Genomic DNA, 16,207 nt, shown 5'->3' on the forward strand with positions numbered 1-16,207 from the left:
GGCTTTTACTAACATAGGTCAGAAATGATTGTGGCTTTCACTAGAGTAGTGGAAGTGGAGATGGAAAGAAATAGAGTCAACCTGTGTTTTGGAGAAAGAAATAATAGCACTTGGGCCAGATGTAGTGAATGAGGATAAGAAAAGTAAAAGAAAACCTTCCAATTTACTATATTGAGAAAGTGACAAAATGAAGAACCAAATAGTAAAGTGAAGATGTTAAAGAAGAAGGATTTTTTTTCTAACGTTTATTTATTTTTGAGACAGACAGAGACAGAGCATGAACGGGGGAGGGTCAGAGAGAGAGGGAGACACAGAATCTGAAACAGGCTCCAGGCTCTGGGCTGTCAGCACAGAGCCCGAGGCGGGGCTTGAACTCATGGACTGCGAGATCATGACCTGAGCCAAAGTCGGAGGCTTAACTGACTGAGCCACTCAGGCGCCCCCAAGGAAGAAGGAATTTATAAGGGAAATATCGATAGTCAAGTTCTGAACATAATGAATTTGAGAAACATACAAGACAGTTGCTAAGTGAAATTGCCAGAAAGGTAGGTGGATTTATGAAACCACATGTCCTAAAGCATGATCTGCATTGAAGATATAAATGTGCACATATTTAAATTGTTAACTTAATCTCTGATTATTTCCTTAGTCCACATATTTTATTTTATTTTATTTTATTTTATTTTATTTTATTTTTGTATTATTTTTTTTAAATGTTTATTTTTGAGAGAGAGAGCGCGCGCAAGCAGTGAAGGGTCAGAGAGGGAGACAGAGGATCTGAAGTGGAGTTCGTACTGACAGCAGAGAATATTACTATAAGAATATTACTATTTTAAAGACATTTTATGCATGGGATATACATTTCACAAAGGTTATACCCCTCTGTATACTCTAGCAGTATAAGGTGAATCCCTAGCTGTGTAAGTAAGGAGGTTTGCCATATGAGACCCTCCTCAGGGTGTTCATAGATATTTTAATCATAATTTTTTACTTAAGCAAATTAAGTCACTTCATTTGGTATGAATGGAAAGAGACCAGGTTAACTAGAGATGAATATATGGTAATTATTGGCTAATATATTTTAAGTTGCTTTACTTCTGGTTAACCACCTAACAAAGAGTTCTTTAGAACATTTGACTCCACATAAACTGGAGAATTTGTGGTCTAGAGAAATCATGGAAAAAAACAGTCTTGGTTATTAACTTGATAATTCCAAAAGATGTACTTAAACATATTCAATTAGAGATTATTAACATATTACAAATTTTTTTATTACACTAAAGTGATCACTGGAGAATTCTAGACAACTCTTCTTACTGAAGATATAAGTATACCTTAGAATTGATAAGCTAATCTACATCAGACACACAAAATCATGATAGGACTTCAGAAAATCAGCCTTTTTCAACTCTCTCCCTCACAAGTCCACCATGCTTACCAGAGAAATCATCTGAAAGTGTTGGATATAAGGAAAAAAATTTAGAATAAGGAGGACAAATAAAGATAAAGTAGGATAAATATCTGTAGGCTAAAGCCTTTGTGAAATAATTCCAGAAAGATTTATGATTTTCTGTTTACCAATCTACCAAAAGCTTTGTCTTTAAAGACTATTTCTAAAGGAATTTTGCATCTGTAGGAATGGCTTTTGGATACGATTCTTTATACAGTGTGACCTATTTTAAGGGTTAAGTTCTCTCTTTTAAAAACATCATTATACTGAAAACACCTTTTTTTTTAAAAAATTTTCCTCATTGGCTGATTGGAGCAAACAAATGTCTTCACCATTCTTTTCCTTATAAGCAAATTCTTCTACAACTGAAGCTAAGGAGATACCATCCTCTCAGTGAGCAGGCGATTCATTTGGTGCACAAAAATTGGAATTAATTGATGTGACACTGAAAACAATCTCCTTTTTTAGTTATGATAGCCATGTAAATGCTGAAACAGGAAAATGAGGGAACCATGTTTATTTTTCTTATTTAATTGTACTTTCCTGTCAAGCTTAGATTCAAAGGATAGGACTATGTGTGAAATAACGGTTTTCCTGCAATGTGGTAAACTATACCATGTCGTGATAAGCTTTCTATAAGAATTACATTGAAGGAAAATGCTTACAAATGGAGAATGGTTGGGAAATTTATCTGAAGTAGGTAAGTTCAATTCAGTATTCAGATACATGTGTGTAATTCAGATGTGTAAGTCAAATGAAAGTTATCACCAGGAGTGAGAATACAAGTAACATATAAAGATTATTGTCTTCAGGCTCAGATGTGGTTTCAAATCCTTTCTTAGCCTCAGCTGCTTCATCAACTAAATAGGACTATGGTGATGGTTAATTGTATGTGTTAACTTGACTGGGCTAAGGGATGCTCAGATAGCTGGTAAAACATTATTTCTGGGTGTGTTTGGGAGAATGTTTCTGGAAGACATTAGTATTTGAATTAGTAGGCTGAGTAAAGAGACCCAACCTTATAAACGTGGGCAGGCATCAATCACCCAATACCTTAAGGTGCCAGAATGGAACAAAAAGGTGAAGAAGGAAAGGCAAATTCTTGCTCTCTATTCTTGAGCTGTCTGAGGGCAGGAGAAAATGGATGTCCCAGCTCTGGGTATCCCTTAGTCCGTCAAGTTGACACATAAAATTACCATCACCCTATATCTATTTAGCAGAGCTCTTGGTTCTCTGGCTTTCAGACTTCAGGACTTATCCAGTGGCTCTCCCTGGTTCTCTCCTGTGGCCTTGGACTGGGAGTAACACCATCAACTCCCCTGGTTCTCAGGCCTCCCCGACTCATACTGAATTACACTATCAGCTTTCCTGAGTCTCCCACTTGCAGACAGCAGATTGTGGGGACTTCTTGGCCTCTATAAGCATGTGAGCCAATTTCTATCATAAATATGCTCCTATATGTATATCTTCTGTTGGTTCTATTTCTCTGGAGAATCCTGATGAACACAGATACTAACAATAGTACCTAAATTTTAAGGAAGCTGTGAAGCTTAAACATATATGAAAATAGTACAGTTCCTGGAACATGGTAAGTACTTACTATATGTTAGTTTGCTTTTGTTGGATCTAGATTTTTAAAGTTACTTTGCTGGGTTGCCTGGGTGGCTCAGTGGGTTACAGTCATAATCTCATAGGTTTGTGAGATCAAGCCAGGCATCAGGCTCTGCAGTGATAGTGGGGAGCCTGCTTGAGATTTTCTCTCTCTCTCTCTCTGCCTCTCCCCCATGCACGCACATGCTTTCTCTTCCTGAAAATAAATAAATATTTTAAAAAATGAAGTTACTTTGCTAAAATAGAAATAATTGTGGAAACACATTAATCTTATTTATCCATTTAAAAAAATTATTAACGTTTATTTAATTTAGAGGGGGGGAGGGGCAGAGAGAGAGGGAGACAGGGAATCCAAAGCAGGCTCCAGGCTCTAAGCTGTCAGCACAGAGCCATATGCAGGACTCAAACTCATGACCGGTGTGATCCTGACCTGCGCCTAAATTGGACACTTAATCTACTGAGCCACTCAGGTGCCCCTATCTACTTGTGTTTTTTAAATGATTTATTTAAGTAGATTTTGTGTGCTAGGAACCAGTGTTAGGTACCAGTGATTGAAAGATGACTTCGACACAATCCCAGCTCTCCAAAGATCTCAACCTGGTAAACTGATTTGAACTCTTAGAAATACTCTTTAGTCTTCATGACAGTTTAACATTTCATTATATATGGCTTTGCATCATTGGTCATTATTTCCTATCTATCCTAATAAGGCTCTCTTCTACTAGGTCTTGTTCAACAGAGTATTACAATTATAGTGATAAAAGGATCTTCATCTTTGAGCTTTGTACCTCATTTAACAGAGAAGGAAGCAAAGGCTTGGGGGCAGTGTGGGAGGAGGCCCACTGGGAGGAAAGGACCAATTCCTCAAACTCAAAACCATAGCTCAGGTCTCTGTATCATGTCTAGGACTCTTTTCCCTCTAAAGATCATGAGATACTAAACTCTTAAGAGCAGGACATTGCCCTGCATTCTCTGCCACTCTTTAAAACTGGAAGTGTTCTGTCACCTTTGGGGGCACTGTTTTGGCAAGCCACAAACCTTCCTTATGGCCAGCTAAGAATAATTTTATAGTCTGCGTTGTATCTCACTAGTCTCTGGTACAAATGAGGTCTCATTAAAATGAAAATAAAATACTGGTTATTATACCCCTATATCCTGATGCAAGACCTTAGTGCCCCCTCTGTCCTCCTCAACATCTACTCAGATACTTAGAGCCTTCCCACAGAAACACATCCCAGGCCACTCATGTTGTTCTTCAATCTCCATCAGGGTAATCTTATTCAGGTGTTTGCCAGGGGATGCTCTTCCATCCGGCACAACTGTGTCTTGTGCCTGCTCACTCCTGTTGTTCTGAAGCATGTGGTGTGAGGTATGAGTCATTTGTGAGTATGGAGCTAACAGCACAGTGCTGGTGGGAGGAAGCCACCAAAGGAGGACCCTCCACTGGCAAGTCTTATAGCCTATTCTCTCAGCATTGAATGAACACCTCTTATTTATCTGGAGCTTCCCCTCAGTCACTCAAACCTGGTAGGGCAGAATAGGGAATGGTGGTGAGGACAAAGGGCACAGGAAAACTCAGCTTTCCTTCCTCTTTTGCCAAGTGCTTCTGCGTGAGGTGGGGGAAAATAAAACACAATAAAAAATTAACGGATTCTTCCATTCTTAAACTACAAAACACAAAGCCCCCAGCCATATCAACTTCTATAATAGACGTATAGAGGGGTTATTTGTCACTAGTTCCTTAAACAAACAAATACAAAATTTTAAATTCGGTTTATTCTTTGGATACAACACTCTGCTAAAATTGTTTTTGCAAATGAAGAAATAAAAACATAGAGAGGCAAAATGACTTTCTCCCATATAATAAAACAACTTGATACTGGTGCTGGGATTAGTGCCCAGAATTAAGTCTGTGCCAATTGTCATTTCTAACAACTGTCTCATTATAGAATTAAAAAAAATAAACCCTCCATGCTGAATAATAGTAATGAAATATTCTATTATGAACATATGGAATATATCATGTCATGAGTGACACATAATTTTTTTTCAAAGGTGATCCTTTATACCTGCAACGAACCTTCATGTTGAGTTGTGATAATACCCTTTATATGGATAACAAAAAAGAAAAGGAAATTGATATTTATTTACCTTCCATATAAACCATGACTTGAAACAAGTCTTATATTATAGGAACTTGAGGATATCCCACCTTTAGGCTAAACCTGCAAGAGAACAAATAGATCTTCATTTCCAACTTTCTTTAAAACTGCTTTTGTTCTGGCTTTGTATCTATAATACATGTAATATTTCCAAACCGAACAAATATTTATGTACAAGATGTATCAGCCAATTTCAAGAAGCTTGCAGAATACATTTTTGAACCTTTTGTAGTTGTTGCTGTAAATGGAGCTGGCTGAATTTATAAACTAACTCACTCCAAGTTTTGTATGGAAACAAGGTCATTGTCTCTGATACTTTGCTAAAATAACATTTTTGTTGTGATAAATGGGCAAACCATGATCCTGTGCTTAATTTTCCTTTTAAAATTCAGACAGATCCTCTCTTAGTTTTCTTATTTTGTAGTCTGTGTGACACCTTATAAAAGAGACCTTTCTTTTGTTTTAAAACAGTTGCTTCAATAATGCCTTTCCTTGCTTTTTAATGAGGTTTTATTCTCAAACTAGGGGGACTGTGTTCTGACAAACCCAATGATCTGTCTTCAAATGAGCAAAATAGTTATTTTTCTTTTTAATATACTTGTTCCTTCTTCGGATCCAGTTAAAAACATTGACTGCCAGTATTTGTTGAGCTGCTTCAAACTGTCGAAAGACAGTTTGCCCTATAATAGCATAAGCTGAAAGACATCACTAAGCTGTAGTGAAATTGAATAGTTAGGATATTCCAAATGATTTTTGTGAATCAAAGGGGAGTATCACATTCAGAATCGTTTCTGTACTGGTAAAGGGCATGGAAAGTACTTTACTTTTTTTTTTTTTTTTTTGGTCAATATTTCTAATTCCTGTTAAAATTTTAAAATGTGTTCAATGATTCTTCTTTACTTCATCAGGTAGGAATTTTAAATGATCAGTATAAACAGGAAGCTCATGACACTTAAATTCTTGCAAATCACTGGAATGTCATTATAGTAATTTAAGATCACGTTATGATTTTTAAACAAAAGTAAAGTATCATTTTAAAAGTCTCTTTTATACAAAGTTGCTGTTTTCGGGTAAAAGCAGCCACAGAGCTAGAATGTGCTTGACTTTGGTTCGGCTTCTAGTGGTTCTGGCTTTTGGAAATGTTGAAAATTCTATCTACACTGCATTTGAGTGCTTGGCAGATCTTAGAGAAATCCGAGAGAATCAATTCCTTTGAGAATTATTAGTCTATTTATTGTCAAGCATTTAGAACAGTAAAATTCATCAATATTTATTATAAATTGTCTCAGTTTCAAATATTTGAATAACTAAGAAATATACACACATAGGTAATTAAACGTTTGTATTGCATTTGTTTTATTACTGGACAACACATTTTTAAAATTTATATGTACTAAATCTTACAAATGTTATTAAATAAATACTTCCCTTCTTTGTTCTCCATTAGATATAGAGATGTTAATAATATTACCTTATAATTCTCGGTACTCTTAACATTTCAAAATATATATGTTCCCGGGTATCTTTCCATATATTCTAAAATACTTCTGGCTTTGCTTCTTAAGATACTGCATAGAACAAGAGCTATGTGCCAGCTGCAATAGAATATAAGTCTGGCAGCTTTTGAAGACTATAATTCTTTTAAGAAAGATACAGACATCATTCTTTGTGAAGTAAGAATAAAATCATGCCCTTTATTCATTGTCAATGGGCCTACTCTTCCAGAATACATTACTATCTTTTATCTAATAGCCTATTACAGACTGCAGAGCATGGAAAAGCAGTGATATTGCTCAGGGTTTACAGATTTCATTTTTTATTTCAATGCCATTATTAAATAACCCCTCAGATGGAAATTCAATACTGGCACACTACATGATAAGCTATGCTAATAGCTTGTGTTATGCAAGAATTGAGCAATTACTTGAAACTTAATAGTAGGCCTGTGGATCAAGAGGGTGACATACTTTGGTCCTGACTTTCCTCCCCTTCACAAGAAGAACAACTACCAACTATTCAAGAATAAGACACCACACAGAATCTAAGAATATGGGAGTGAGACTGAAGCACCTCCCTGAACCACAGAGGCCAAGACGGACTGCTTTAGAAGGGTAGGAGAAGAGGTTACATATTGACTGCGTTGCCCCTCCCCCAGACTAGTGCATCACCATGGGGAGAGGTCGTACCCGAGCTTTTGGTTCCTCTAGTGGGAAAAGAACCCAAGGAGACAACCAGCACCCCCACCCCCAGCATTGTGGGTAACTTTGCTAGGACTACTACTCTGATCATGCACCATGAGGATTGCAGGGAACTCAGCAGGAGCTCAAACACTGGGAATTTGACTGATAGAGAAGTGGAAAGGGGCTTGCAATAACCAGCACACAGATCTTGGCAGGTGGAATTCATACCTGCAGTGCCCGGGTAGTAATCCCAACCAGCATTTTTTGTTCAGTTGCAGAACCATGTCCAGGGCTCACTCTGACCAGGGAACTTGGCAGGTTGCAAATGTGCCTGATTCAAATACTCGAAGAAAGAATTTTGCTGGCACTAGAACCAGGTTTGCTCACAACTCCACCTGCTGTGGAGAGCATCTTCCGATCCAATCTGACCAGAAGGACTGGTGACAACTCCTGGAAGTTGTGCAGCCCAGCTGAGAGGTGGGTGGGCAGAGATGATCACCCCTGTACCAGGCATGGAGCATTGTCATGCTATGCACAGGCAGAGGGATTAATTCGTAGCCATGGCTGTGGGTAGTTCCTGGCCACTCTCAACCAGAAAGCTTATTTGGGAAGTTGGGGCTTGGAGGGGCCCTGCCCCTTTCCACCCAGGTAAGAGAACTGCAACATAACTCCACTTGCTTGTTTAGTAACTTTATCTCCACCTGACTGGAAGGGCTGGCAACAACTTCTAGAAGCAGCCCAAGGTGCTTGAGCTAAGAGGTGGGCAAGTAGAACTGACAGTTTGCAGAGCAAAGCCACTGGTCAGTTCAGTCAGGGAACTGGAGTGCAAGTCAGCGTGAATTAAGACCATAATCAAAGAGCTTTACTGGCTTTCAAGCTGCTTCTCCTGCTGTGTTTAGGCAGAGAATTGAATCCATAGCCCTGCTTATCAATGAATCCAGCCTTCCATCTATCCAACGAAGGAACACAAACAGCACACACTAAGCTGCATAATGCATTCAACAGCCCTACATACAGTGGTACTTGAACGGAAAACATAGCTCATATCTTCTCCCATCTCTGTAGACTGTTGGCCTCATATGACAAGGAATTCAGTGCACACTCCGACCTAATTTGGGTCCCTACGCAATGAGTTAAACAAGCCCTGATCTTGTCCTGCTGTTCTTCCAGTGCAGGGAAGCTAATCTACAGCCCCAACTATTACTGAATATAATGCCCAGTCCTGACCATCTAGGGAAAGGATCCAGGGAAACACAAAGCCTATCCTGGAGCCTCCCTTGGGTAGGGAACCAAGCCAGCAGCTTTATACAACAGTTTTCTGCTAGGAGCACACCCTCCCATTGTTGTCCTTAGAGCCTAGACAGATGTCTTGCCAAAATATAGACCAAAGTAGCAGGCTTACCTGCCCCAAGACATTATCAGCAGACACACGTCAAAACCCAAACTAACCTGACTGGTGAAGAACTGTCTCTGCCAAAGCAAACTTGTAAAATCTGGAAGAGGAGTCCAATTACTCAAATGTGCAAATGCCAATATAAGGAATCAAGATTCGTGAAAAATCTGGTAAATATGACACCAACAAAGGAGACTAATAAAGCTCCATTAACTGAGTCTAAAGAAACCGTCAGACAAAGCATTCAGAATAATTCTCTTAAGTTTAGTGAACTACAAGAAAAAACAAAACACACACACACACACACTACTAAACAAAATTAAGAAAACAATGCATGAACAAAAGAAGAAATCTGACATTAATAACAACTGAATTAATAACAACTATGAAACAAACAAATCTTAGAGTTGAAAAATACAATAATTGAACTGAAGAATTCAGGAATGAGTTTCAAAATAAGCTCAACCATGCAGAAGAAAGACTCAGCAACCTGGATGATAGGACCCTAAAAATTACCCCGTCAGAGGAGCAAAATGAAAAAGAATGAAAAGAAGTGAAGAAAGGCTATGGGAGTTACAGGATACAATGAAAAGGAACAATATTCACATTATGGGAATTCCAGAAGGAGTAAAAGAGAAATAAACAAAAAGTGTATTTGAAAGATTAATGTCTTAAAACTTCTTAAATCTAAGGAAAGAGGGGTGCCAGGGTGGCTCAGTTGGCTAAGCATCCAACTTGGGCCTAGCTTATGATTTCACTGTTCATGGGTTCAAGCCCCACGTTGGGCTCTGTGCTGACAGCTCAGAGCCTGGAGCCTGCTTTGAATTCTGTGTCTCCCTCTCTCTCTGCCCCTCTCCCACTTGTGCTCTGTGTCTCTCTCTTTCTCCCTCAAAAATAAACATTAAAAAAAAACTAAAAAAAGAAAAAAAGAAAAATCTTCCTAAACCTAGGGAAAGAAATGGACATCCAGATCAATGAAGCTCACAGGACTGCAAATAAATTGAAACTAAATATCTCTGCATCAAAACATATTATGATTAAGTTGTCAAAATTCAAAGATTAAAAAAAGAATGTTAAGAGTAACAAGAGAAAAAAGAGAACTTACATACAAGGGAACACCTATAAGACTCATTGGATTTCTCAACAGACATTTTTTAGGTCAGGAGAATGAGATGACATGTTCACAATATTGAAAGAAAATAATTGTCAACCAAGAATTCTATACCTGGCAAAGCTGTCCTTCAGAAATGAAGGCTAAAGACTTCTCTGAGCAAATAGAAGCTGACAGAGATTGTTACTAACAAACCTGCCTTACCAGAATTGCTAAAAGGAGTGCTTTGAGTGAAAGTAGAACAACATTAATTACCATGATAAAAGCACAAAAAAAGTAGCATAAATCTCATTGGTAATGGTAATTGCATTGTCATAATTAGAGTTGGCAGTACAGTAATAGTGAAACAAAATTTACTTACCAATTCTAAAATTTTTAAAAAGAATATAAAAAATAATCATAATCACAAATATCTATTATTCTACAGCAGAAAAACATCAAATTATAACAGTAAAAATCTAAAATGTGAGGGAGAGGAGAAGTAAAAGTATAAAGTTTAAAAATTCTATTGAACGGGGCGCCTGGGTGGCTCAGTCGGTTAAGCCGCTGACTTCGGCTCAGGTCATGATCTCACAGTCCATGAGTTCGAGCCCCATGTCAGACTCTGTGCTGACAGCTCATAGCCTGGAGCCTGTTTCAGATTCTGTGTCTCCCTCTCTCTGTTCATGCTCAGTCTCTGTCTCAAAAATAAATAAACATTAAAAAAAATTCTATTGAAGTTAAGTTGTTATCAGTTTAAAATAGAGTGTTGTAATTTTAAGATATTATATGTACAGGCCTTGGTAACCACAAGGAAAAGTCCCATAATAATTATACAAAAGAACACCATAAAGAAGTCAAAGCATACTGATGCTAAAAGACTTGAAAACACACACACAAAAAGACAACAGGATACAAAACAAGGGACAACAGATTTATAAAACAACCAGAAATAAATTATCAAAATGGCACTAGTAAGCCTTTATATACCAGTAATTTCTTTAAATATAAACATTAAATTCTCTAATCAAAATGGCTAAATGGATTAAAAATATAAGATCCAACAATATGCTGCCTACAGAAAACTCACTTTTGTCTTCAAGGTACACATAGACTGAAAGTGAACAGATGAAAAAAGACATTTCAAGAAAATGATAAGAAAACAATCCATATCAGTTATGTTTATATCAGACTACATGTATGTCAGATAAAGTAAACTTTAAACTAAATATGATAAAAAAAGTAACAAAAAAAGTCATTATATAGAGATAAAGTGGTCAATCCATCAAGAAGATATAACCATCATAAATACGTATACACCCAAATCAGAGCACCTAAATATATAAAGAAAAGCTAACAGAGCTATAAGGAGAAATAAAAGGAATACAGTGAGAGTTGCATTCTTTAATACATCACTCTCAACAATGAATAGGTCATCCAGACAGAGAATCAATAAGGAAACAGTGGATTTGAACAACCCAATAGAACAAATGAACCTAACAGACATGTATAGAACATTCTATCCAACAATAGCAAAATATATGTTCTCCTCAAGTGCACATGTTGGGAAATTTTCTAGAATAGACCATCTGTTAGGCCACAAAACAAGTCTTAGAAAATTCAGGAAGACTGAAAGTAAGCTACTGAAGTATCTTCTCTTACCACAAGGGCATTAAATAAAAAATTAATAACAAGAGGAAACCTGGAAAATTTATGAGCACATAAAAATTAAACAATACTTCCTGAACAAACAATGGATTAAAGAAGAAAAAAAAAGTTTCTTCAGACACAGATACAAACACAATATACCAGAACTAGTGTGTTGCAACAAAAGTGGTTATAAAGTGGAAGTTGATAGCTCAAGTTTCATAGTTCAAGAAAGATCCCAAGTAAATAACCTACCTTTTCTGCCTGAAGGAAGTAGAAAAATAAGAACAAACTGAGCTTAAAACTAGTGCAAGGAAGGAAATAAAAAAGATTAGAGTGGAAATGAATAAAATGGAGACTCAAAAGACAATAGAAAAGATCAATGAAACTAAGAGCTGTGTTTTTTTTTTGAAAAAATAAACACAATTGACAAACCTTTAGGTGTATTCACCAAGAAAAAAAGGAGAAGTCTCAAATGAATAAAATCCTAAATGAAACAGAAAAGGCTACAGTTGATACCAGAGAAATACAAAGGATCATAAAGAGACTGCAATCAACAAGAATATGCAAGGTAAACAACAAGTTGGAAAATGTAGAAGAAATGGACTAAGTCCTAGAAACATTCAGTCTTCTGAGACCAAATCATGAAGACGTAGTAAATCTGAATATATTGATTCCTAGTAAGGAGTTTGAATCAGTAATCTAAAACCTCTCAACAAACAAAAATCCAGGATCATGTATCTTTACTGGTGAGTATGACTAAATTTCATAGATGAGTTATCTTTCTCAAACTCTTCCAAAAAATTGAAGAGGAGGGAATGCTTCCAAACTTATTTTATGGGTCCAGCATTATTCTGATATTAAAAACAGACAAGGAAAACACAAAAAGAAAATTACAGGCTTATAACCCTGATTAACAATAGATACAAATACCCTCAAAAAGAATATTAGTAAACCAAAGTTAATAATACATTAAAAGGATCATACATGCAGATCAAGTAGGATTTATTCCTGGGATGCAAGGATGATTCAATAGCCACAAATCAATCAAAGTGATATGCCACATTAACAAAATGAAGGATAAAAATTACATCATCTCAATAGATACAGAAAAGCATTTGACAAAACTCAACATTCACTTGTGATAAAAACTCTCAGGCGACTGGGTGGTTCAGTCGGTTGAGCGTCCGACTTCAGCCCAGGTCATGATCTCACGGTCCGTGAGTTTGAGCCCGGCATCAGGCTCTGTGCTGACAGCTCGGAGCCCGGAGCCTGTTTCAGATTCTGTGTCTCCCTCTCTCTCTGACCCTCCCATGTTCATGCTCTGTCTCTCTCTGTCTCAAAAATAAATAAACATTAAAAAAAAACTGTCAACAGTGTGGGTATAGAGGGAAAGTACCTCAAAATAATAAAGGCCATAATTTATAGAGCCCTTTCATGTCAACCATAAAAAAAGAATGAAATCTTGCCATTTTGCGACATGAATGGACCTTGAGGAAATTATCCTATGTGAAGTAAGTCAGGAAAAATAAACAAACAAACAAACAAACAAAAAACCAAAATACCATATGATTTCACTTATATGTGGAATTTAAGAAAACAAATGAGCAAACAAAACAAAATTCATACATACAGAAGACAGAAGTAATTACTAGAGGGGAGGAAGGTTTGGGGTTGGGTTTAACAGAGTAAGGGAGTCAAGAGATACAGACACACAATGATAAATAAGTTATGGGGATGTGATGTACAGCATGCTGAGTATAGCAAATAATGTAACACATAGTTGAAATTTGCCAAGACAGTAAATATGAAAAGTTACCATCACAAGAAAAATTAATATATTTTTTTGTAACTGTGTATGGTGAGAGATGATAACTAGACTTATTGTGATAATTTTGCAGTGTACACAAATATCAAATCATATCAAACTAATATAATGTTGTATGTCAATTATATCTCAAAAAAGAAAAAAAAAGATGGAAGCTGTTGTGCAGTGGTTCCCAATTATAAGACTGGACTACCAATCATTTTAGCATGAATTATTTAGTCTCTATTCATGAAAATATTTTGAGGGTATAATTATTCTCTTTTTTGATAGTAGAAAACTGAATCATAGAGCATGTAAATCATTTAGGTAAGGCCATGCAGCTATTGACTGGAAGGTTAATATGCAAATCCAGAGGATGGGATGCCAGTGCCAATCTCTTAATCTCTAAACTATATTAGCACCTGCAATTTTTTATGATTATAGAGATCCATATATTTAAAATGTTGGGATCTACCAAGAAAAAATTAAGGGTCAGAGAAGCCTGAGCTCAAATTTCATTTCTGTCACTTGCTAGGAAAATATATTGAGCAAATGAATTATTAGTCTCTCGTTTTCTTTATATATACATTAACTCCTGGTTGTTGACATTTATTCTCAATGCTCTCTAAATGTGAATGATCACTTTTAGAATCAAGATAGGATATAGATAAAAATGTTGAACCAGCAAAAATAATGTTTCAGAGCATGAAAGATATATTGTTGAATTTATATTTGACAACGATTAAGAAAAATCTGACTAAGGACTAGATTCTTATGTTTCTTTTTTTTAACGTTTATTTATTTTTTAGAGAGAGAGAGACAGAGTGTGAGCAGGGGAGGGGCAGAGGGAGAGGAAGACACAGAATGCTGTCAGCACAGAGCCCTATATGGGCCCCAACTCACAAATGGTGAAATCGTGACCTGAGCTGAAGTCGGGTGTTCAACCTACTGAGCCACCCAGGTGCCCTGAGATTCTTATATTTCTGTCCTGCTTATAGTTACATCTTATTTCAAAATAATTCTTAACTTTTTTAAATGTTTATTTATTTATTTTGAGAGAGAGAGAGAAAGCGAGTGTGTGCATTAGCAGGGGAGGAGCAGAGAGAAGGAGAGAATCTCAAGCAGTCTCCACACCATCAGTGCAGAGCCCTACCTGGGGCTCAATCTCACAGACCATGAGATCATGACCTGAGCCAAAATCAAGAGTAGGACGCTTAACTGACTGAGCCATCCAGGCACACTTGCATTAACTTTTTATATAAAAGTTGTTTACAATTCTTCTATCAATTGCCTTCGCAGTTTTTTTTCTGTTCCATTTTTTTTTCTTAATTTTGTTGTATATAGACAATACAAACTGACAATCATTGTTAAGTATGACTGTTAAGTGTCCATGGACAATCTCTTCTTACTATGTACATATATGTACATTATAATGGAATGTATAGCCTGAATATACACCAATGATGAGCATGCTTACTAAAGCAGAATCAACAAATGAAATATATGTTTTCAGGTTTTCATTTATTATATTTTATTTTTGTTTTGGTTCCACCTATTTTGGCTCATGGGATATAAATTCTTCATTTTACCCAAAATCTGAGAAAAATTTTTTCAAATTATTTTATGTGATCTGCAAAGACCAGTGTGGTTAGAATATCTTATTTTGCTTGTGAAATTACAAAGCTTCTAAAATTAAAGCAGATGTCTCACACTTAAATGAATATTTGTGATTTCACTTTATAAACACAGTTATTTTTAAAATTATGACTTTGTGTAGGTCACAACAAGGTAAGGCAATTCCTCAAATGACTGTTGGAATGTTAAATCATTTTTATTTTTTGATTGAGATATATAGTATAAAATATATCAATATTGAAATGAAGTTACATTTTTTCCTAGATAAGGAAATTTTCTAATATATTTTTAATTGGCTTGACATTGAATTCTGCCAGTGAAACTTTCATGTTAAATTAATACATTTTATGTCTTCCAAATTTATTCTACACTTATGCCAAACATGCACATACCTGCATACATATATAAATATGTATACATATATACACACATACATATTCATATATATGTGTGTGTGTATATATATATATATTTGTATATATACACATATATTTCTTGGAGAGTAATTTTATACACATTATATGTATATGTTTACATATATGTATTATATGTAAATCTCCAAGGAATATTTGCCTACCACTGGATTGCAAATACTTGAAAATAGTGTGGTGAAAACTTTCAGAAATCTATAACTAAGGTTTGAACAATTGTTCCATGGCTGCTCAAGGTAATAGTGCTTATGTTCATATCTGAAAGGTTAGATTGGGGCAAAGGAAGAGTGTCCAAAATAATATGATGTTGTTACAATTTTTCACGACAAAAGGTCAGTTTCAAATTTTTACAATGAGAACGATTCCGGAGCTCTGTTGTCTCTATTAACATGCTTAAGATAGAATAGTTTTTCTTTCTTTCAGAATAATCTTAGCTTTACCAAAAAGAAAAAGTTAAATAAGACAAAAAGGATAGATTTGGGGTTAAAAACAAGAACACACCCCTTCCCCTGCAATCATGTAAGAAAGACATTATGGGAGCAGGTGTTCAGTGGCCTGAATTTAGCTAAATTTGGTTCTGCCAATGACTCACTGTTGAGAAAGGTTGACCTATTCAATTTTAAAAATAGAAATTTTAAAATAAGCTGACCCATGGAAAAGTTGACCAGATATCCCACATTAATGGCATAATTTTCATTTAGGTATTTTTTTTTCTATGACTTGTCCAGTTATTGAAAAAGGCAGCAAGTACATCTAAATTGCACTTATCCACCCTCCTTTATCCACAACTTCTCTAACATT

The sequence above is a fragment of the Acinonyx jubatus genome, chromosome C2 (assembly GCF_027475565.1).
Source record: "Acinonyx jubatus isolate Ajub_Pintada_27869175 chromosome C2, VMU_Ajub_asm_v1.0, whole genome shotgun sequence".
Taxonomy (NCBI): Eukaryota; Metazoa; Chordata; class Mammalia; order Carnivora; family Felidae; genus Acinonyx; species Acinonyx jubatus.